The 22,577-nt window shown below is 44.8% G+C and overlaps 1 protein-coding gene and 1 long non-coding RNA gene across 6 annotated transcripts in view; both read right to left on the bottom strand.

The window, feature by feature from the left end:
• The window catches only part of MGAT5 (alpha-1,6-mannosylglycoprotein 6-beta-N-acetylglucosaminyltransferase), a 330,917-nt gene that overhangs the window by 58,949 nt on the left and 249,391 nt on the right, over nt 1-22,577 (bottom strand). The gene's annotated exons all lie outside the window — the stretch shown is intronic.
• LOC138918637 (uncharacterized) lies at nt 2,296-12,844 on the bottom strand. The gene is made up of 3 exons (XR_011428183.1): nt 12,728-12,844; nt 11,713-11,786; nt 2,296-2,380 (listed from the first exon to the last, which is right to left on the bottom strand). It is a non-coding gene; the product is annotated as an uncharacterized lncRNA (long non-coding RNA).

Genomic DNA, 22,577 nt, shown 5'->3' with positions numbered 1-22,577 from the left:
ACTCTGCAGAAGTCCAGGGACGGAAAGCTTCCTCATAAGCTAGCCTTCCAGCCTGCAGCAGCTGTCAACGGCACTTCCTCAGCAAACACCGCGCATGGAGTTACTTCCCCCAGGCTTGCCCGGAATGACCTTCTCCCCTGTGAATTTCTCAAGTTATCTGAAGAAAAGTCTTTTTCTTGGGCCAGGCTGTGCCAGGCTTTTCAAGGGGAAGTGTCCGGGAGATAGGAGGCCCGGGTACGAGCTTGAGCTCTCCCAGAACTGCCTGATAAACCTGCACAACCTACTTCATCTTTTGCAACTTTAAGGTCCTCAGTTGTAAAATAAGGGGCTTAATGGTTTGCAGGTCCTTTGAGCCCTGAAGTCCGTGATTTTTTATTTATGACTTAAAGCACCTTTGCCTGTTTTCCCAAGGGTGACACCTATCAGTCTGCAAAGGCAAGGAGGTGTAGTGGCTGCCGATGGCCACCCAGCTCACCGTCCCTGGGGGTTTAGCACTGGCTGTCAATCTCACAACTGCCTCCCCTCCAGAGACCTGCCCTCCCCTGAGGAGGGTCAGGGGGTTACAAAGGCAGACCCCTTGTCTCAAGGTGAGGCCAGGCGTGGAACAACTTTTTCCCCACTTCCACTTTCCCAAAGAGTCAGACTGAGGCTGCTCTCCAACTGAAAACCCGTGGTGTACCTGGAGGATCGGACACCCATAGGGGATCATTTGTTAAGTCCCCTCCTTTAGGATTTAGGATCCCCTCCTTTAGACCAAAGACGATTTTCAATAATAACCATAAAGTGAAATATATAATAATAGTGGTGAGAAAAGAAATGTAGACTGTGAAGATTTTCTTTTCTGAACTTCATTTACATATCTATATAATCATGTCAATAAAGAATACAAATATTACCATGTGAAAAAAACAGATTAATACTTTTTAATCACTTTAATGTGTTTTTCTATAAAAAGGGAAAAAATTCTATTGGTCTCTCTCAGTAACGAACAGTTCAATTTTCTGTTTTCGAGTGTTAACTTCTGAAGATGTGTCATTGATTCCATCGAAATCAATGCTCTTCACACATTCATGTTAACAGACAGTGTAGCCACAGTTGTCCACTATCTTCACTCATAATTTATTGAGGAACACTTTTTATTAATTTCAAAAAGGCATCTTTCAGATGAAGCAAGATATACAAATAACACACAAAGTGACTGGCAGAATATATATCCAACTTGGTCACTGCTGTGCTCCCGGAAGGAGAAGTAATAGTTTTCTTGCAATTTTCAATTTTTCCGAATGTAATTACATTACCATCGGGGATGGGGGTCGGGGTGGGGGGAGTTGGAAAGGAGAACGACTGTCTCCAAAATCACATTTGGGAGCCCTGCATGGCACAGTCCACATATGGTGACTACGTAGGAATCTGGGAGGGGGATACATGGAGAAGGCCCTATTTTGTTGGGAAATCAGGACTGGGCACACCTTCGTCTTTCATCCTAAGGAGACAGGGTATCTCAGAGGCCTCACCCTCCCGCCAGCCTCTCCCAGCTCGGAATAAGAAGGGAAGCTTGAACCTAATGAAGCACACACACAGGGCAGGAGTTCACATTGCACTGAATGCGGGACCCTGTAGAAGCAGAGTGGGGGTGACTGATCCCATCAATTTGATTCCGAATTATAAAAACACAAGACCAGGCCACTGTGTTGTGGAGAAACACAGCAACACGCACTCTGAGACTGAAAAGAGCTTCATTTAGTGCTTAATTTACTATAAGAGGATTAATAAAATGATTCTATGATAGCATTTGGAGGTGTCCTTCTCTTTGGAGCTCTAATTAATAATAAAAAGCACCTCTTTGGGGATCCCAGGAGAGCCAAACAGATTCAGGCAGGTCACAAATGTGCCCTCTGGTCCCAGCCCACATGCTGCAAAGTGTGCACAGGAGGATGGTAGCCTCCGACTTAGACATAATTTAACGTGCCAGGAAGCTCTCCTCAGAATGGTTATACGCAGGGTGAACAGCACTGCTTCAAAAAGACTGAGGACTCTTTGAAGATCCTCACGCTTGGCGGCTCTTACCAGCAGCTGGCATTCAGTGTAAACACTGTCTCCCAGGACGGACTGCAGAGTCGGGTCACCTGTTACCAGCCGGCTTCCTCCCTCAGAGTAAGAGGGGAGAACTGGACTCTGCCTGTGAACAGCCTTTCCACGGGAGGCCAGCCCCTACACTGAGCTGAAGTCATTTGGCCCTTTCTGGGGAACCACCCACATTTGTGTAAAATTTAGTAGGGAGTTTGGGGTCAAGAATGAAGTAATCTGGGTTTTTATTCCAGCTCTGTGATTAACTTCTTGTGGGATCTTTGGCTTTGTTCCCAGGCTTCAGTTTTCTTATCTGTAAAATAAGGGAATATTAAACTTGCCCTATTATCTCATAGGAGCGTCCACAGAAACAAATGAGATGTGTTATTATCATATCAAGCAGTCATAATTCCCACTACAGTAATGTGACACACATGTATACACGATCACACACCTCATTCTCCCCCCGTCTCTGAAAGGGCGTCATCCAGCACTTTGTTACGGCAAAGACAGGGCACACCATTGACCCCAAAGGATGCAACGCCTCCCCTCTGGTATAGGGCAGGCCCTTCACTCACCAAGGGGTCTTCTGTCCTTGACGCTAGGCCCCTGACCCAGAAGATCCCCACCTCTGGGTGGGCTGGTGTGGGCTTGAGTGCATGGCTCCACAGGGCTGTTTCACATTTCTAGTTTTAAGCTCTAGTGCTTAAGGGCCATACTTGTTAAATTTCCTCTCCAAGGCATTCAGCCCAGTGCCACATGCATTAATACCCACGACTTCATCATGATGGATGTGTCAGTTGGTAATAATGTGCATAATCTCTCCCCTCAGAATAGCAAGTGTCAACACATCTTTGCTGTAAAAGCTGGGACCTGACATATGATAAACCAGGCCATTTAAAACACAAGACTCTCTCTCTTGGGTTCCTTCCTTCCCCTGCTCCAATCAAACTAAGAACAACTTTCTAAATTCCCAGCGTAATCTCTCTGTGTTTTCTGAGGAAGCCACAGTGTATAGATGGAAATTCCCATTTTGGCAGAGCAGTGAAAGTTCCCTTCAAAGGACAGCTAACTGCCGGGCTTTAAGTGAAGGACGGATCTTAACAGGGAAGCTAAAAATACCCTCCTCCTCTCTCCTTGAAATAAATCACTTGCCTCTTGAAATTTCTTCCCTTCATTCCTGACTTTTTGAAAACATAAAGACAGCAAAATAAAAGTGATCAGCCTAATTAGCACACATTTGAATGTGAAATGCTGCAAGTAAATATATTTAGAAAGGAAAAACAGCAAAAGTATCCAATTTAGAAGCGGGAGGTTGAAAACAGAAACAAAATACGCTGGGAAAGTAAAGCTGAGGTCTCACACTTGTCCACCATTTTGGAAAATCTCTTTCACGCTTTCTATATCCTTCTCTCTCTCAATCAACCCCTCGCTTCCCAAACCCCTCACAATTCTCAGGCACCATGTGAGTTCTGAAGCTCTGCTCCCAAACCAATCCTCACCATGACCTGCCCTGGGGAGGTCCAGGAAAAAGGGTGAGAGATTGGACTCAGGGGATCTGGGTTATAGTCTGGGCTCTGCCATTTACCGGCTGTGTGCCCCTGGGCAAGTGGTTTCACTCTCTGCAAGCGGATTCTTCAGGTAATAACCACTCTCCCTTCCAGAGAGGTGCAAAAGATCACACAAGATGATGTGGATAAGTGACTCGTAAACTACAAAGAGCTGTGCCACAGTTAGGATTCTTCTCCGGACTCCCAACCCTGTGTTCTATACTAGTCAAGTCTTTCTTCTCTATCCCATGTCCGTGGCTAACTCTTGTCTCCAGTCTTTGTTCAAGAGACTCTCTCCCACTTAGGAATGCCACCTGCTATTTACCACCCGAGGCAGTCCCCTTCTGAAGTGCTCTGAGTGGCACCTTCTTCTTGATACTTTCCTCAGGCAGATCACTAGTAGTGCCATGTGCCTCCCCCCAGGCAGTGGACCCCTCATCCTCTCCTCTGTACTGTCTCCCACCTTGTTAAACAGTGCTTGAGGGTTCGGTGTGTCTGCTGCCCCTCCTTGATTCCAAGCTTCGAGTGGAGGTGGGTGGGCATGGAACCAGTCATATTCACTTCTGATCACTAGTCTAGAGCAACAGCACCAGAAGTTGCTCAGTATACATCTGCTAAATAAAACAGTCAGGAGTCTAAGAAGCAAAGACCCTCTGGGGTCTGAAACAAGACGAGGAGCAGCAAAAGTCTGATAGTTGGCGTAACCGATACTGAAGTGATGTTCATGCAGTCAAAGAAACCACGGAGAGGGATGGAGGGCGGCCCACTTCAGTGGGGACCTGGGCCCAAATAATTGGATATTTTCAAGGAACTCCGCAGTGACTATTTTAGCAAAAATCAGTGACCACTATCTTACTTAGATCTGGGGGTGGGGGGGTTAATTTTCACATACTAGAATACACATCATGTGACTTAAATTTGTCCTCAGTGATAGTCCAGACTACTCCATGCAGATACTAATGGAAGCAGAATCAGATCAAAGTCCTTCAAGAAGTCCTATCTTTGAAAGGATTATGGAGCCCTGCCATGTGATTCAAAATAAAATTTCGTTTCTGAAAACAGTAGAAATTTATATGTTAAAAAGAATTTCTTCCCTTATTTTCTGATTTTAAAAATTAACTTAAGTTGAATTTTGCTTCCGGTGTCTGGTTTGTCTGGAAGGTGTCATTGCCTCACTGGAACCTCACACAGGGCCTACTCTAACTGACGAAGTGGGCCCCAAAGTGGGACGCACAAGAAGATCCACTGGGATGCAGGCAAAAAACACGAAAATGTTTGTTTACAGTTTTCGATCCTTTTAGAACAGACATAACATTATTATAGTACTATACATCTTATTAATAAATTAATATTTATAGATTGGGAGGGCATGCTCAAATTTTTTTCAGTGACATGGCTGCAACAATCAAAAATAAACTGAAGACCAAGTGGCGATCCAGCCCTGAATAGAAGCCTGCAAATACCCACTTGCCCACAGTGAAATGAAGCGGACAAGTCAAATTCTGCTGGCATTTATTTTTTCTAGAAGGAAGGGTTGGGAAAAGCTGACGAAACCACACCACTAATCTGTCTTGCTCATCGGTAGTTCTCAATTTAGAAAGAGTAGCTGTAAAAGGAGAGTGCCGATTATCTTCTAAATTCCAGCAGAACGTGGGAAACGGACTGTGAACATCTTCATTAAAAAGGTTCAAAAGAGGGAGCATTTGGTCTCCTGTGTCCTTGGCAGAATTTCTGAGCTCAGGGCTACATAGCTTCTCTCCAACAGAGTCACCTAACACCCACTTAGGCAAAAATACAAGTACTCCAAATTTATTATAGGAGCAGCTTGCCATATTCCACATTAGTTCTGATTTCAAATTTATTCAGGTCACCTTCACACACCATTAACTCACTTACCCACCAAGCAATTAGATACCATATGTGCAAGACTGTGGGCCTCTGGGTGTCCAGGAAAAAAAATGAATCACCGGGGAACCTATCTAGCTGGTAGGTCTGATGGTTCAGCTGGTAAAGCATATGGAGGTAATGCTGAGGCTTCTCTCTACTTAAAAAAATTAAAGAGGGGCTGGCCCCGTGGCCGAGTGGTTAAGTTTGCACGCTCCGCTGCAGGCGGCCCAGTGTTTCATTGGTTCGAATCCTGGGCGCGGACACGGCACTGCTCATCAAACCATGCTGAGGCAGCGTCCCACATGCCACAACTAGAAGGACCCACAACGAAGAATATGCAACTATGTACCGGGGGCCTTTGGGGAGAAAAAGGGGAAAAAAAATTTAAAAATCTTTAAAAAAAATTAAAGAGAGAAAGCTTTCCTTTAAAAAAGAAGCAAATCTGGAAAAGGCAGAGGGTGCTAGCTAGCTCTGTGCAGATGTTATCCAGGTCAGGTCCCTTTCCTTAGATGACTTTTCAGATGTGCCCAATCTTAGCATTTATGAGATTTAAACAGCCTAAATTTAAAAGTCAATATACCATCAGTAAGAATAACTTCAATGACTGAAAAGCATCAAATATGTTCAAATTAAGTGAGTTCCTAAAGACATGCAATTAGAATATCACCATTTGCAAGCACTGATGAACTAATGGATCCAGGCAACAAGTCTTAACTGCTGAGACCATCAAGAAAAGCAAGAGAAACAGATTCCTGTGCCTCCAACCACACCTAGGAAGGAGCCTTTGCAAAAAATCAAACTTGAATACGATCACGCTGTATAATCTTATCTACCAATTTCAGAAAATACAGCAGGGAGAGAAAGATGGCAAACCACACCACGGGTATGCAATTAGTAAATTCAGACTGTGGGAAACTCTACAGGATAAACCACCTGGTTTCTTCAACAAATAAACTTCCACTGAAAGACACTTAAGGAACACACTGAATCACAGTGTGTGGATCTTATGTGCATCCTGACTGAATAAATGAAAACAAAATTACAAGACAATCTATGAAATCTGAACACTCTGTATTTAAGAACTTATTATTTTTAGGTGCAATAATGGTATTGTGGTTAGATTTTTTGAGTCCTTGTATTTTAGAAGTACACACTGAAATACTTAGGAATGAAATAATAAGATGTCTGGGGTTTGCTTCAAAATAATCTGGGGGCAGGGGATAAAGACGAAACACGATTAGCCTTGAGCTGCTCATTGGTGAAGCTGGGTGGTGGGTACATGTGGGCTCATTATAATGTTCTTTTATTAGGAAATTTCCATGATAAAATTTAAAGATAAAAGAGTAACTACAATTTATTCTGAGAAAAGCTTTCAAATACTGAAAAGTGGGGAGAACTCTTTTTTTTGCTGTCCTTAACTTTTTGGGGAAGAGGCGGCAACGTTGAGCTTCAGACAGCTCTAACCTTACGTTTTGGTTCTTTGCCTCCCTTTCATCTTTTGCGCATCCTTCTAAAACCCAAGACTCTGATCCCCATGAAGTCAAGCTGGTGATTTTGGTGTCTCCTAATTTCTCCTCATTGGGATTGCCGTGATCATAGAATTGTGTGGAAAGTATTCTGATTCTTCAACAATCATCAGACCAGTCATCTTCTACTGGGGGTCTTCCATTCACAGACACATTCTTCTTCCAGCTTTGGCGCTCTCAGGTGCACGTGGATACTCAATCCTCAGTGGCTATGAGAGGGCTACTTTCTCCCAATATTCCTGCCCCGTCTTGTTCCCCTTCATCAAACAACTCTTCTGTGTTGTTCAGGGCCGGGTCACAGGATGAGCTTGATTCCTTTCTCTCCCTCGAGCATCAGGTGGCAAGATGCAAGAGCTGGCTCTTGGCTGAAGGGGACTTCTGGCAGAGATGGCACAGCCACGTTGGTGGGCGTGGTGCCCCTGTGTGCTGTGCTCTCAGTTCTGTACTACGACCTTCTATGCAGCATTTCAATGAATCATCATAACCACCTTAGGAGGAAGGGACTGCTGTTTCCGCCTTACAGACGAACAAACCAAGGCCCAGAAAGATCAAGAAGCTTGCTTAAGGTCATCTCAGAAGTTATATGGCAGAATCAGGACTGGAATAAAGCTCTTCACCAACGCTCTACATAAGCTAGTTTCTGTGCCAACTTGCTAAAGAGAATGCACTATGTATAGCTTTTACCTGGCCAAGTGGTCTCTGACATACTCCTACTGTGATAACATTTTTGTTGTTCTTTATCTTCATCCCAACTTTTGCTTAACCTGAGATGTCCCAAATAGGCCTATTTTCTGAGCATGTAGCACTACCCTCCCTACCCTTTCATTTAATATAAAGATTAGCTTAGCACATACACCCTTTGCGGTAGAGACAGCTGGTGGCTACTTTTTTCCCCCTTGAAGAGAAACACACTTTTTGGTGAGGAAGATTGGCCCTGAACTAACATCTGTTGCCAATCTTCCTTTTCTTTTTCCCCTCCCCAAAGCCCCAATACATAGCTGTATATCCTAGTTGAAAGGCCATTCTAGTTCTAGTTTTTCTATGTGGGACGCCTGCCACAGCATGGCCTGACCAGCGGTACGTAGATCTGTGCCCAGGATCTGAACCGGTGAACACCGGGCCACTGAAGCAGAGCATGCGAACTTAACCACTTGGCCAAAGGGGCTGGCCCCAAGAAACACACTTTTATTTGGGGCAGCAATACTCCCAGCTAAAAGATCACATTTCCCAGTCTCCTTGGGATAGGTAAAGACTGGGTATAACTTCCAAGAGAGCTCTTTAAAGAGGGCTGCTCAGCGGATAAGTATACCCTTTCTATCCTTCCCTTCTTCCTCTAGCATCCTAAGTGGATTGAGGATCTAAATGTTGGAGCTTCAGCAGCTGTCTTGGATGAAGAGGTAACTTTGAGCCTGGGTGCCATTACTAAGACGGCAGAGTAGAAAGACAGAAACAGCTGGGTCCCTGATGATAGACCACTAAAGCAGTCCTGAAATGCCTATCTTTCTTCAGTGAGAGAAAAACAAAACCCTTAATCTATTTGAGAAATTCCTTTTTTAGGGGATTTGTGTATAATCTAATATTCAAATTTGAATGCAATTCGTAATTTAATTGATACGCCCACCCATGGCAACATTCCGATTTGGGGAAACTTGAATGCCAACATTTTTTCGATGTAGTTACTCATTTGAATGACATTTCTTCTAACACCTCTGAGGTCATTCCTCCCTTCTGCATTTTCTATCAATAGCTTGTTCAAACATTTCATATTTTGTCTCTGACAGCTGCTCATATCCTGACACTTAACTGATTCTCCATAGTCCAGGCACAAGCTAATTTTGCATATTTAAAAATAACCCATTATTTTACTTTTCATCGAATTTTTGCTTGGATGCCCTTTTGAGGATTTCTGTCAGCATACCAAAATGCTCCCAGTGCTTACTGTGATGTGACTCTGGTGGATAACAAGGTGTAACTTACACCTCATCTCACCTTCCAAGAGCCTTTCCTGTTGCTTAGCAGAGCTTCTGCTTAGCTGTTCTGTATTTCTCCATCTGTTAGGATCAATATGACCTCATTTTATATGCCCCGAGTAAAAAATGCTAGATTTATCTTCCTTTTAAGAAGCATTGAGCAAAGTCTGATTTTCTGTATCTCTTCCTCCTCCTGAGAATGCTCAATATTTTTCAACTTCATTGGGTTCATTATCTTTCTCCAGTGTCACATTGTCAATGATGTTTCATTTTCTTATCGTCATGATCTATACATGTGGGTATATTTCCAAATACCCCACCATATATGTGTCTTTTAAAAAACTTATATGTCTATGTCTAGAACCTAATCTTGGAGGCTTACCTTACTACCTCAAATTCTAGGGGCATTAAAAACAACGTCCCCCTCCAGTTTGTTGACGTGCATTTGTGCATGATGGAGCCCGCCTGAAATGAACACAGCGCTCAATCAGCAGCTGAGAACTTCCCAAATTGGGAGCCAGAAGTGAGGGGCTTTAAATGGCACAAGAAGATTAAGTGATTGATGACACTCGTCACCCTTTTATTCTTCATTCTCTTTGGATTTAATATATATTGTGGTGTACACATGCCGTCTTGACATAAATGGTGACCTGACTTTTTTTTTTTTTTAAGAGTAGTGACTTTTTTTTTAAATTTTATTTTTCCTTTTTCTCCCCAAAGCCCCCCGGTACATAGTTGCATATTCTTCGTTGTGGGTCCTTCTAGTTGTGGCATGTGGGACGCTGCCTCAGCGTGGTTTGATGAGCAGTGCCATGTCCGCGCCCAGGATTCGAACCAATGAAACACTGGGCCACTTGCAGCGGAGCGCGCGAACTTAACCACTCGGCCACAGGGCCAGCCCCGTGACCTGACATTTTTAATGCTTATTTCATATCTGCTTGTTTTTTTGGCCAGTTATTGGGATTAAGATTCTCCTGCTCACACTGCTGTTTAATATATAACATTACTTCCAGAAAGGTAAGCAAGAGAGACTAACAGAGTAACTCCAGTCAGTTCTGCTCAAATGCCTGTTTCTCTAACATCCATCAGCTTATACATGAAGGCTGAGTGGGGAATGTTGTCAGTGGAGCATGTAAGTCGCTTTGGTTCATATGTGATTTTTTCCCCAGCACATTAATATTTTGTAGACTCAGTAAAAGCAGCTTAATGAAAAATACACTCACTCAGCCGCATGCAACAAGCCACAGAGGGACACAGTACTGCAAACCATGCCCATTCTCCCTCCTGGCTCACTGTGGCCCCTGGCTCTGTCTTGGAAGTGCTCCCATGGGGTTCTCTTCCATCACTGTGCATCTTACTGTTTCGAACTAGAATTAGCCTCAAATCATCCTAACCTGCGCCCTTTTCAAGCAAGCTAATTTGATTTTGTTAAAGGTAAAGTTGTATATTTACTATAGCATTTACTTTTTAGGCTTTAAATGTCTCTTTTAAAACTCTACCATTTTTATTAGGATTGTTATTTTTTTAATAACAGCTGTGGTTCAAAGTTGTTTAGATTTGCTGTGGTCTGGCCCAACGCCACTTTTCTCATAAGTTCTGTTATTTTCAGTCTGTGATTTCATAGTTTGAGATTTCTCAGGAATATGGATAACATGATATAGCAGAAATGCTTGTGTATCAAACTTCAAAAAGGTAATGGGGGCACCAAAAGTAAATTTGAGGAATTTAATATAAATATGCATTTGTAAAAATCAAATAGTTATTAACCATTTGCATTTTTAAAAGCTTAGATTTGATTTTACAAATATTTTATGGCTTAGAAGAACTAGGAACTTGGTTCTTACACACCAGAGGATTGGCCAGAATTCAGTGGGGGAGCAAAGACCCCTGAAAAACCGGCCCAGGTACATTCAACAGATTTCCTTTAAAGGCAGGTTAGGAGCTAGTCCTCAAGTAGGGACAAGGTGGGACAGTGTAGGACTAGGAGCAGTGGGTGCCTAGAGGGACAGACAAAAAGGCAAGAGACTCAGGCAGAGCTGGCATTTGGGTCAGGAGTCCACAAATTTTTTCTTAAAGGACCAGAAAATAAATATTTTAGGCTCTGTGCACCATGAAGTCTCTGTTCCTACTATTCAACTCTGTCACTGTGGCCCCAAAGCAGCCATCGAAGGCAGTAAGCAAATGGGTGTGGATACGTTCCAGGGATACGTTTATGGGACATCGAAACCTGAATTTCATGTATTTTTCACATGTCACAAATTGTTCTTTTGATTTGTTTTCAACCATTTAAAACATAAAACCATACGTAGCTCATGGGCCATGGGAAAATAGGTGGTAGGTCCGAGGGCCAGAGTTTGCTAACCCCAGATTTAGAGCTTGGAGATGTATTAAGGATAAGATTAACCACTGTATTATAAACAACAAATAGATACTAACTGGCAGAAGTGGACAACAGCAATATTGAAAGTAGCCTGGAGGAAGCAGGAGGAAGATAAGTTCACAAGCAAATCTCTCAATGAAGCATATAGCTCAATAGTTAGACTACTAACAGGTCCTTGACTAATTTTTCCTTTCAGTGTTATATTTAAATTAGAGGTACTTTGTTTTATAAGAAAAATAGAAAGTTCACTAAATTATGTACTGCTGTTTAAACAAGTACAAAATTAGTGCTGTGTTAATACGGTAATGGCTTATCACACCTACTTCACTTACCCACAGCAGACACCATTGCTCACTGATTCTTATTCAACTTAAGAGGGAGAAGTAGCTGATCAGCCAATAGAATCCTTTAAAGTAGACAAAAATGAAAAGTGGTAGCTACATATTGGGAATATTTTATTTTAACCTAAAACTATAAAGAATTCACTAAATTTTCCTCTTTTTTGGCAGGGGGAGTGAGGAAGATTGGCCCTGAGCTAGCATCTGTGCCAATTTTCCCCTATTTTGTATGTGGGACACCACCACAGCATAGCCTGATGAGCAGTGTGTAGGTCTGTGCCCAGAATCCAAACCCGCAAATCCTGGGCTGCCAAAGTGGAGCAGGCGAACTTAACCACTACACCATCGGGCCGGCCCCCTAAAATTTCTTTAAAGTTGCTGTGCAAACTTAAAAATACTTGCAGCGCAATGTAAATGCAGCCTTAAAAATTTTGTGAATTTTTCCATTATTTTATTGTTGTCTCAACGCTCTATACAAATTTCTTCATAGAGGTCTCACCCTGATCAAATCCTTCCAAAGTTACAACCTAAGTCTGTACAGAAACGACTGTTCTTAATTTTCACATTTCTACTTCATCAGTTTATGTAATAGTTAACGAAAAGATGTAATTACAAAACAGGCATCAACAGGTTTGGCAGCAGACACACCGGATGCTTAACATGCACACAACTCATACTGTGGGTGCAGAAGTGCATGGCCATGGTTGGGGGTAGTGTGGCAACCCCAGCGTTTACCAGGTTTTTGGCCTCAGCACGTTTGACAAAGAGCATGGCAGACATAGGTTAACCAGGCCTTTGAGAAGTGGAGGTAGGTCTTCTGGTCTACTCTCAATTCTCCAGGGCAAAGTTTCTTGACCCTGGAATGCCTTAGAATCATTTGGGGAGGCAGAGGCTGGAAGGCTCTATCTTAGCTTGGCTCCCCGACCACCTGCATCAAAATCCCCTCGAATATCTGAGATCCTCAGGCCCTACCCCGTCTTACCACATCCAAATCTCGGGGGGGCAGTACCTGCTTCCGCCAAGTTCCCGGGTGATTCTGATGCATGCTACATCTGAAAACCAAGGGAGCTTGTCTGCGGTCTCAACCTTCCTGTGAGACATAAGAGAAGTCTCTGCAACAGTGGTGGTCAACGTTGGCTGCACAGTGTAATCACCCGGGGAGATTTTTATCAGGCTGACAGAGATTCTTCTTTGTTTTTTTTTTGAGGAACATTAGCCCTGAGCTAACTACTGCCAGTCCTCCTCTTTTTTGCTGAGGAAGCCTGGCCCTGAGCCAACATCCGTGCCCATCTTTCTCTACTTTATATCTGGGACGCCTACCACAGCATGGCATGCCAAGCGGTGCCACGTCCACACCTGGGATCCGGGCCGGCAAACCCCGGGCCGCCAAGAAGTGGAACGTGCGCACTTAACTGCTGCGCCACTGGGCCAGCCCCCTGACGGAGATTCTGATCTAACTGGGTCTAGGGTGGGGCTGTAAACTGGGATTTTTCACAGCTCTCCCGGCGATTCCGAAGAATTGGCAGCCGGGGCTGAGAACCACTGCAACACTCCAGGGCTAACACTGCAGATGGGGCTAGCTCATAAAACCTCTCCTCAATTCCTGAAAATGCAAACTTGTTTCACAGAAAACGAGAAAAGGGGTTTATTAGGCAAATAATGGTTTTTGTTAAAAATATACATTTCTAACGTGGGTTTACCATAAAAAGACCTATGTTCGTACTTAGGCAGGGCCCAGGGACTGCAGGCAACTAAAAATCAACTTCTAAAGAACTGCAAACTGAAACGATGGAGAGAACAAACTTCTAAAGGCCAACCTCACAAGAGCTGATGGCAAGGTTTGAAGGAGCAAAGACTAAGTCATGCATTTGGGAGCCTGGGCGGGATTTCCGAAAACTCTTGGCATTTCTATGGAAAGTAGGAAACCAACCACTCTTTCCAGGCATTTACCTGGGTCCCCGGAACCACAACCATTCTAGCAAGTCATTATAATCAGGCCAAAGAGGTGAATTCAACCTTCCCATGATTCAAGAAGAATTCAGAAGTCATTTCCACAAAGAAGGACACAGGCTCTTCTATTTGTGAGGAACTTACTGGAATTTGGGGGTGGGGTGGGGCAGGTGTACATAAGAAAAACAGAGCACCCTGCCCCTTCCCCACAAAAGAGCAACTTCTCTCACTCTCAGTTTCCTTACCTTGTTTCATTCTTGCTCATAGAATCTATCACCGTACTAAATATTTATTTAGTGGCTTATTGCCTTCTTTTTCCTTATGAGAAGATAAGCTCCATGAAAGCAAGCTTACAGCCTCTTCACTCCTGCAGTACCAGACCCAGGACAATGTCTGGAAATGAGGAGACATATATTTTGAGCGAATGAAACACGGTTCTTGTCCTCTGGAAAGTTAGAAATTGAATATAACCCACTTGGCTGGGGTGGGGCAAAAATGAAACAGCTAAATATGGCAACAGCTAACCATACGTAAGGCAGTGAAAGTAGTACTGTATGAAGATTTCTAATCATAAATCATAAAAATGATGGCTTTGTTCCAGCACAGCACCAGTGTTTACACTCTTCTCTCATGAGATCTTCACAGCAAACCTGCCAGGTAGTAGCTGGGAAATGAAGCTCGAAGAAGGCAGGTGGCTTGTCTGGGTGGCGAGGGGGGCCGGGGAGGGGTCTGCCTCTAATCCATGCACCCCACTTCTTGACCACAGTACTGCAGCACAGCAAGGCCAAGCAGGGGGCACCTGCATTTTAATGCCTGCAGCTGAGCCCAGATAGAAACAATTGTTTTCCTTTAAAAGGCTAATGAAAGTGCAATCATAAATGATGAGTATTAGGTGCTAAGTAGAAAGATATAACACGATCATACTAGATACCACTTATTGAGCATTTACTGTGTGCCAGAACTATGCTACCTGCATATTTCTAGTTTATTCCTCCCCACAATCCTGTGAGATGAGTATTATTAACCTGGTTTAGCAGATGAAGTTTTAAAAAGTGGGGAAAGGACAGATATGGGAGAGAACGGACCAGAAAATGACCTCTTAAATCTCTTTCTCAGGGCTAAAAATCCCCAATTTTGAATGACATCTTCTTCAACCTAAACCTGACAGCAAATCTTCCTTGAGAACCTACTATGCGGCAGACACTACATTAAGCACTTTTTTTTCAAGTATGCTTTTTTTTGGGTGAGGAAGATTGGCCCTGAGCTAACATCTGTTGGCAATCTTCCTCGTTTTTGTTTTCTCCCCCAAACCCCAGTACATAGTTGTCTATCTTGGTTGTAGGTTCTCCTAGTTTTTCTATGCGGGATGCTGTCACAGCATGGCTTGATGAGTGGTGTATGGGATCCGAACCAGCAAAGCCCGGGCTGCTGAAGCAGAGCATGTGAACTTAACCACTCAGCCACAGGGCTGGCACCAATCAAGCACTTCTGGACCTTTCTTATCTCATCTCTACAGCCCTACGACCTAGGCACTGTTAGTGTCATTCTTGTTTTATAGATGAGAAACCTGGCTTTATCAAAGTTAAAACATGCCCAGGACCAAAGGGCAAGTGATGGAGTCAAGACCACGCCCAGAGCCCACAGGCTAAACCCTTCACCACAGGAACACAGCTCCAAGACGCAGACCACTAGTGTTTAGGCTTTTGTTCTTTCACTGAAAAATGCTGGAGTTGCTTTTGAGAGGGGACGAAATCAACAGGACACTCCTCTGGCCCACCTCACCCACATGTTCACATTTCATTCTCCTAAAATATTATTTTGTTTCTCTTGTGGCCAGCGCCTGGTTGGGCCCTGGGGATGCAAATGTGAACCAGACCACTGATACCTGCCCTCAGGATGCCTGCAATCCAGCTTGCTGGAAAGATTCCCAATCCCATCAGAGGCAGCCCTCGCCCACAGAACCACTTTCTCCAGGTTTCCAAGTGCTGGCAGGCTGCCTCCGTCTGCTGGTTTGCCTGAATGAAATTTAATCCTCTCAAGTCCATATCCAGCTGGTGAAGGGGAGCCCTCGAAAGTTACAGATGTTTCCTCATAAGGACGAAAGACTGCTTACACAGGACTTTTGTGTCTGTTCCTGCACCGTGACTCATTCGTCTTTTGGGTCATGGCCAGAGTAATGCTTCCTTCTTATCTTATTCCTGAAAGAACAAAACTAGAAGGGAACACTTGACCCTGGAGACAAGTCACACTAGCGAGTCATCACAAGATAACAAAATATTCACAACAACCGCACAGGCGCTTCTGCAAGGCACTGAGCAAATATTTCTAAACTCTTTCATCAAACCACTGTTAATTCACTACAGCAAAAGCCTAAAAATAGGGAGAAAGACTGAGAGAAGCATAGAGGCACAGGATGAAGATGAGCAGGGGAACGAGGAAAGAGCAGAGAAGAGAAAGAGAGGGAGAGAAAGCCAGAAATGCAGATGAGGAGGCGGGAGGCTTGAGGCCAGCAGCATCCACGCTATCCTGAGGATTCCGAGTGGAAAGGACTCCAGTCACCCACTGAGAGCAAGGGTGCCTCAACAACACAATCGTGTTGATATTGATGGAGCCACCCCAAATGGCAGGCACTGCAGTCAATGTTTTCACTTACAACAATTATCTTAAGTAATCCAGGAAACCCTGTAAGTTGCTACTACTACCATCCCCATTTTACTGTTGAGAACACTGAGGCTTAGGTTCGTTAAGTGTCAGGTCAAAGGGCCCACAGTGAGGAAGGGGCAGAGCCTGGAAATGAACCCTGGTCTGCCTCTAAAGCCCATGCTCTTAATTTCTGTGTCCTGGCTTATTCTATAGACACGCCTATTGTTGAACAGCCTCTTAAATCTGACTTTGGCGAAGGGAAATAAGAGAGAGACAGAAACAGAGACTAATTATAAAAGAGAAGAACCTTGCCACAGGCTCCGCTTCCCAGATGATAAGCCCTGAGCTCACACACCCGGCCCACATGGGCCCCATCTCCCCTCTCTGGCTGCAGGACCTGGGTGCAGCGAGAGTCACTCGACAACCAGACACAGAATCCATTTCCTCCCGCAGTGTCTCTCCAGCACCCTCTACTGACAACACTCAAGTGCCAGCTGCAAAGGAAAAGTATTTCTAGGGCCCAGATCCACTTTCACAGAGTACTTAGAAAGGGTGAATTTGGAGCTAAGCAGCAGTAAGTCAGTAACAGGCATGCTGGCTTACCTTCATGCCAAGGTCAGGGAGCTTCGTGAGTCTGGGGGCTTTCGCAGTGGAGGGCTAAAAAAAGTGTGTATGCTGGGGTACTAGGTGCCACTTGGATTTTGTTGAGGATTGTGCTAGAATTAAGCCTGTGGCACCTGCTTGGACACATCTGGTGATGGGGCCAATGTGAGCATTAGCCAGTTCTCTGTAAAAGAGAAGTTGGCAGCAGTTTTGGTCCAGAAAATTGGAGTGGGGAAACAGGTAGGGGAAAAAGGACAAAACTGTGGAAAAAGTTACCAGTTTTGATAGTGGGAGCCCTCTGAATTACACAGTCATATCAGTGCGGGAAGGCAGGCCCGGGAGGGCATAGACTTTTTACTTTATCTCTGTCAATGTTGCCGACGACGTGCGCCACCATCCAAAGTGTCCTCTGACTTTGATAAAGAGAAAAGGGTATGTGAAGGTGCCATAGACACAAAATCCATTTCCTTCCCTTGCATCCTGTTACAAGAATCCCACTACTACTGAGGACACAATGAACCCTGATTGATAAGCCAGTCACAGCTGTCCCTTCCTCCACTTTCCCTGCTTCCCTTGCAGCTAAGGATGGCCATGTGCCCCAGGTCAGATAATGAGAAATAGCAGGGGAACATGACCAGGGAAGCTTCTGTTTCTTGACGAAAGGAACAGACATGGCTGGCTTGGCCCCTTCACCCTTCTTTCTGCTTTGATCACAGATATGATGCTTGGAGCTACAGACATCCTTTTGACTCTAGGGCAGCAGGCCAACATGCAAAGGATGACAAAGCAGAAAGGCAGAAGCAGCCTGGGTCTTTGGTGACTCCAACATGGAGAATGCCGCCACCCTGGGCTGCCAACCCCCGGACTTTATTATGAGAGAGAAGTAAACTCTTGTTGGATCCTGTTGGATCCACTGTTAGTTGAGGTCTTCTGCTCATTCCAGCTGAATGCACTTCTAGTGCATCTGGAGGAACAGTTCTTGGGCAGACCTGTCTAGCTTCTGACAGTTTAAGAAGTATTTTCTCAACTATCTCTTGTTTGATTCTCATGTCAACTCCACGCAGTAGGCAGAACAGGTGCTGCGAGCCCATTGGAAGGATAAGGACGTGGTTCAGGAGTGTGAAGCGATTTGGTCAGAGCACAGAGACAGTCAGTAGCAGAGCTGGGATCTGAGTCTACTGAGCTCAGATCACCTTGGATGGTGTTAGCAGGAAGACCCATTCTGGCTGCCATTTGAGTTCCATTTTACAGGGCCCTATCCTTGGATTATGATCCTGCAAGAGCCAGCATCTTCTCACAAAATGTAAGTAAGCAAAGCTAATTTAATATTTCAAACCCTGGCCTCAGCTGAAGGATGGGATGAGGCCTGCCAGTTCCAGCTGCATCTGGTAAGCCCCTGGATAAGGAGGAGGGATAGTTTTTCTCCTTCCCTAGGCTCACCGACAACGCTCTCCAGACCAGGAGATGTGCTGTGCCCATGGGTCACTGAGGAGGAAGTGCTGTCTGGTCCAAACAGAGAGGGATTTGTCCACGAAAGCAGCTACACCTCTGCTGCTTCTTCAGGCTGTTTCTGAAACTGCCACCGGTTTAAATGACCCAACGCCAATTCATTCATCATCATCACCGAGTTAAGAATAAGAACATAAAAAGACACTATCTGATTTAGGACAAAAACTGTCCACGTCAAGTCCAGCATATGATCGACATCAACTCTAACAAATGATCTAAAGGTAAAAAAAGAAAGAACAGGAGGGAAAGAGAGGGAGAAAGAGACAAAAAGAGAGGGGAGAGGAGGAGAGAAGAGAGGAACGAAAAGAAAGGAAAGAAGGAAGGAAGGGAAGCCTTTGACCTGGATGCAGCCTCTCTTTGGCAGGGGTTCAAATTCCGTCTCTCTGACCCCGGTTTCCTCCTAGTAAAATGCAGATAACGGTGCTGCTATCTTATAGGGCTGTTGAGAAGCTCCTGTCTGTCTTACATTACTCACTACAAGCACGTTGGCACCATCTGGAGGCCTGGCCAAACCTTCGGAGGCTTTGAGGACCTGGAATGGTCACTCATTGGTCTGATCAAAGGGCCATGCACTGCTCTATTCCACGCCCTTCAACAGGAATGGTGCCCTCTGGGGTTGTGCTGTGGACAAGCTGCAGGACCCGCTGCCTATGGGGCAGCCCCCCAATGACTCCCACTCTGAGCTCATGAAACTCCCCAGCAGCCCAGACAGAGAATGAAAATACCTTGGTCAAAGCTTCCTAGGCCCCTTCCCTCCCACCACCACCACTGGCCCTCTCCTCTCTCCTCTAGTTGAGGGGATGTGTGTTGTGACCCAATTAAGGAAATAAGATGGATTTCCCCAAGACCGCACATGGACCATCACTCATGCCTTACACATCCCACCCTTAAATTCCTGACTTCTCCTTCAAAGCCCTTTTGGGGCTCTACCACCTAGTTTTTTATTTCATTTTAAAATTTCCCCCACTTCTCACAAGTCCAGGTCAGTCTTTCTGTCTCTCCAAGCTCCCTGAGGGCAGACACATCTTTGAAAGTCCCAATATGCAAGCAGGTTCCTGATAACTGGTTCCAGATGACAACAATCATTATAAATATCATAAATATGGCCACATTTCATCTTTAGATTTGAGACAAAGGGAAATGGGTTTCACCCACTCAGTTTCATTAGTTCTTCATAAAGGATTTTAAATCTCCACTGAGGATCCTACAGAACTATTTCTTGAAATCAGCCCTGTACCATCATGGATATCAGCCTCTTGGGATTTGAGAGGATATGGGCAGGAGAGAGAGGAAGGAGTTGCCAGAGAGAGAGCACAGCCATTCCCTGGGAGATGGTCCAGTGCAGTGGCTACAGGATATGCTCCTTCAATTCAAATCTTGAGTCAGCCATAACCTCCACCTGCCTCAGCTGTCTCACTCGACAATGGGGTTAATAACAGTACTGACTTGATAGAGTTGTTGCAAGGATCATGCCCGGCACGTACGAAGCGCTCAAGTATTAGCCGTTATCATCATCACCTCCCCAAGGAGCTCAATCTCATAAAAAACAGAATCAGGGAAGGGAGAAGCGAAGGCCAGCCAACTGTAACAATTCCAATCGAGCGGGGATAACTCCACTGTTCCCTGGGGCCCTGCTGTCCCTGGAGGCTGGACCAGGATTCCCAAGGGCGAGTCCTGATTTATCTTCAGCACAGATAGACTCCTTTAGGACTTAGGGCAGCAGAGCCAGATTTTATGAGCATATGCTGCTTATATGATTTTTATTTAAGTATGCAATTGTATATATTAAGTATGCAATTACATGTATTGTATATGTAATCATATATGCTAAATATGATTCTAGAAGCACACACATCATTGCCTTAAACAATAAGTTCTGAATTGGTGATTTACCACTGTTTCTCAATGTCATAATACCTCTTCTTGTGATAAAATGATGGATTCTGCTTCCAACAAATACTCCACGTTGTAAAATATGCTCGCAATCTGTATTTTTGATATAAAATTCCATCAACAAGCTCTGTCCTTGTAGGGCCTGTTTCAAGGTCTCAATGACATTGTACACTGATGTAGAAAGTTCCACACGGTAAATCCCATGGTTCCACTTTCTACCAAAAATTATTCCTTCAGGATTCCAGCCGGCATGGGAAGCCACCTGGGTGCCACTCAGGCTAACACCTCATATACCTGTTCTCCATGGCAGGGCAGACAGCACCAGAAAGAGGTCAAACTTCCTTCAACCGGCCCCACACACTCGACTGGCTTATGTGAATCCCACTCCACATTTATGAGGTGTTTGTCCACCTCCATTGGAAAACAATACTTCTACTTTGCTTTTCTCTCCAAGAAATAGCCAGAAATCCACACTTCTGTTTCCTCCTACTGCTATGACTCTGCTTTCTTTGCCGAGTTTGTAAACCAGGGTTGATGTAAGGACCACAGAAAACTCGACGAAAGGCATCCTTTTTTAGGTGTGTCTGAAGCCCTCTCCAGCAGTGCCAGTAGGCAATGAACTTCATTCTCTCAGGAGGAAACTGGGGAGGCCTCAGGGATCTGCATTCCTGAACCAAACAAAGACATCCAAAGCCCCCTTCCCCCAGGAAGCCTTCCTCCAGTCGAGAGGGTGGCAGTGTCCTTGGCAATCTCTCCAAGCCTCTCAAGTCTCCGGGGACTGCACACCTTGGGCTAGGATGAGATGCTGCTGGGTGTGTGGGAACAACACCTGGCCTTGCCACTGTCCTCAGCATCTCAGTATTTAACAAAGTGGCTATGTCTTCCAGCCCAACCATCTGCTGCCTGGCATGGCTGAGTACAGGTATGTCCCCTCAAGATGTGACTGTGCTTTCAGAAGATTCATACTATGCCTAGAATTCTCATCCAAAATAGTTTTCCCATAAGCTGTGCTTTAATAATGTTCTATTTGGGGGGAAAATATCACAATCAATATGATATCTCCGTTGTTCTTATAAATCTGGGCCTAATCACATTCAGAAAGCTAGGCTTTTCAGACTGCTATAAAATCAGAGGCATTACGTGGCTCTCTCTCTTCAGGAGCCATCTTAACCCTTTCTTCGTGGGAAGGGAACAACCGTGCAATGCTTCTGTAACTCCTTTCTGCACGGACCCTCTGGCTTCTCAATGTGCTGTTCAATATTTGGGTACCAAGACCCTCTGTCTCAACCCGGGATGCTGCCTCCTCCTTCTCAGGGAGCACAGCTTCCACATGCTTGGATTCACTCCGCGACTTCTGTCCACAGACAGTCGTTGTTCTTCTCTCTCTCTGCTCTCAAACAGAAACTTCTTTTCCCTTTCCCTAAACACCATTGTTCCCAGATCAGCTGCCAAACTGTTAGGGATGGAGTGATAGTAAAAAGCCTCGAGGCAAATTACAACCACAACAGCTGTGTTTACTAAGAGCTACAAATGAACTCATCCCAGCACTATTAGAGCAGGCAGGCAGCTATCTGGAACCTTCCAGAAGCACCCCACCCTCAGGATGTTTGCTGGCTGCGTCAGCCTCCTGCTACCCAAGCCAGTCCTGGCTTTTGGAGGAGACCCTCTGCTGAGCACAAGGGGCCCCACTTCACCCACAATACTTTCATAACATTTTCTTCTCACAGCTGCGGTAATTTGCACTCAGCTGTTTACGCCTCTGGGAGGGCTGCCAGTCACGGACACTGTAGGCAAATGCTAGTGAGGGGCACCAGGAAAACTATCTCCACCCTTGGGCCCCTCAAATGCCTCCATAACCACCTGCAAAAAGGCCTAAAATACTACCATTCACCCTCCAAACTTCTGGACCACTGGTGACCTCTTTAAAGTAAAAATGTTGCCACGAAAGGAATGACACCAAGAAGGCTACCCCTCATCCATACCTGAAGATAGCTTAGTTTCTCCTAAACGTCTCTGAGGGCTTATCACCTGTAAAACTGTCACATGTTTCATAAGGCTATGTGGAAATGCTTTGTAACCTCTTAAATTCTTGCAAATATTTATTTGAATTACTGAATTAAAAGGCATTCTCAAGAGAGACTTCATGGGAACCGTATCAGCTGATTACACCCTCGTGTGGATTAATTTAGGGGATGTGCTGTTACCATAGAAATAAGAGGGTGGGTCCTTGGGGGACAGGCCATGGGGCAGGTGAGTTGTAC

This window comes from Equus caballus, chromosome 18 (genome assembly GCF_041296265.1).
Source record: "Equus caballus isolate H_3958 breed thoroughbred chromosome 18, TB-T2T, whole genome shotgun sequence".
NCBI lineage: Eukaryota > Metazoa > Chordata > Mammalia > Perissodactyla > Equidae > Equus > Equus caballus.
This window is presented reverse-complemented; position numbering and strand designations above follow the sequence as displayed.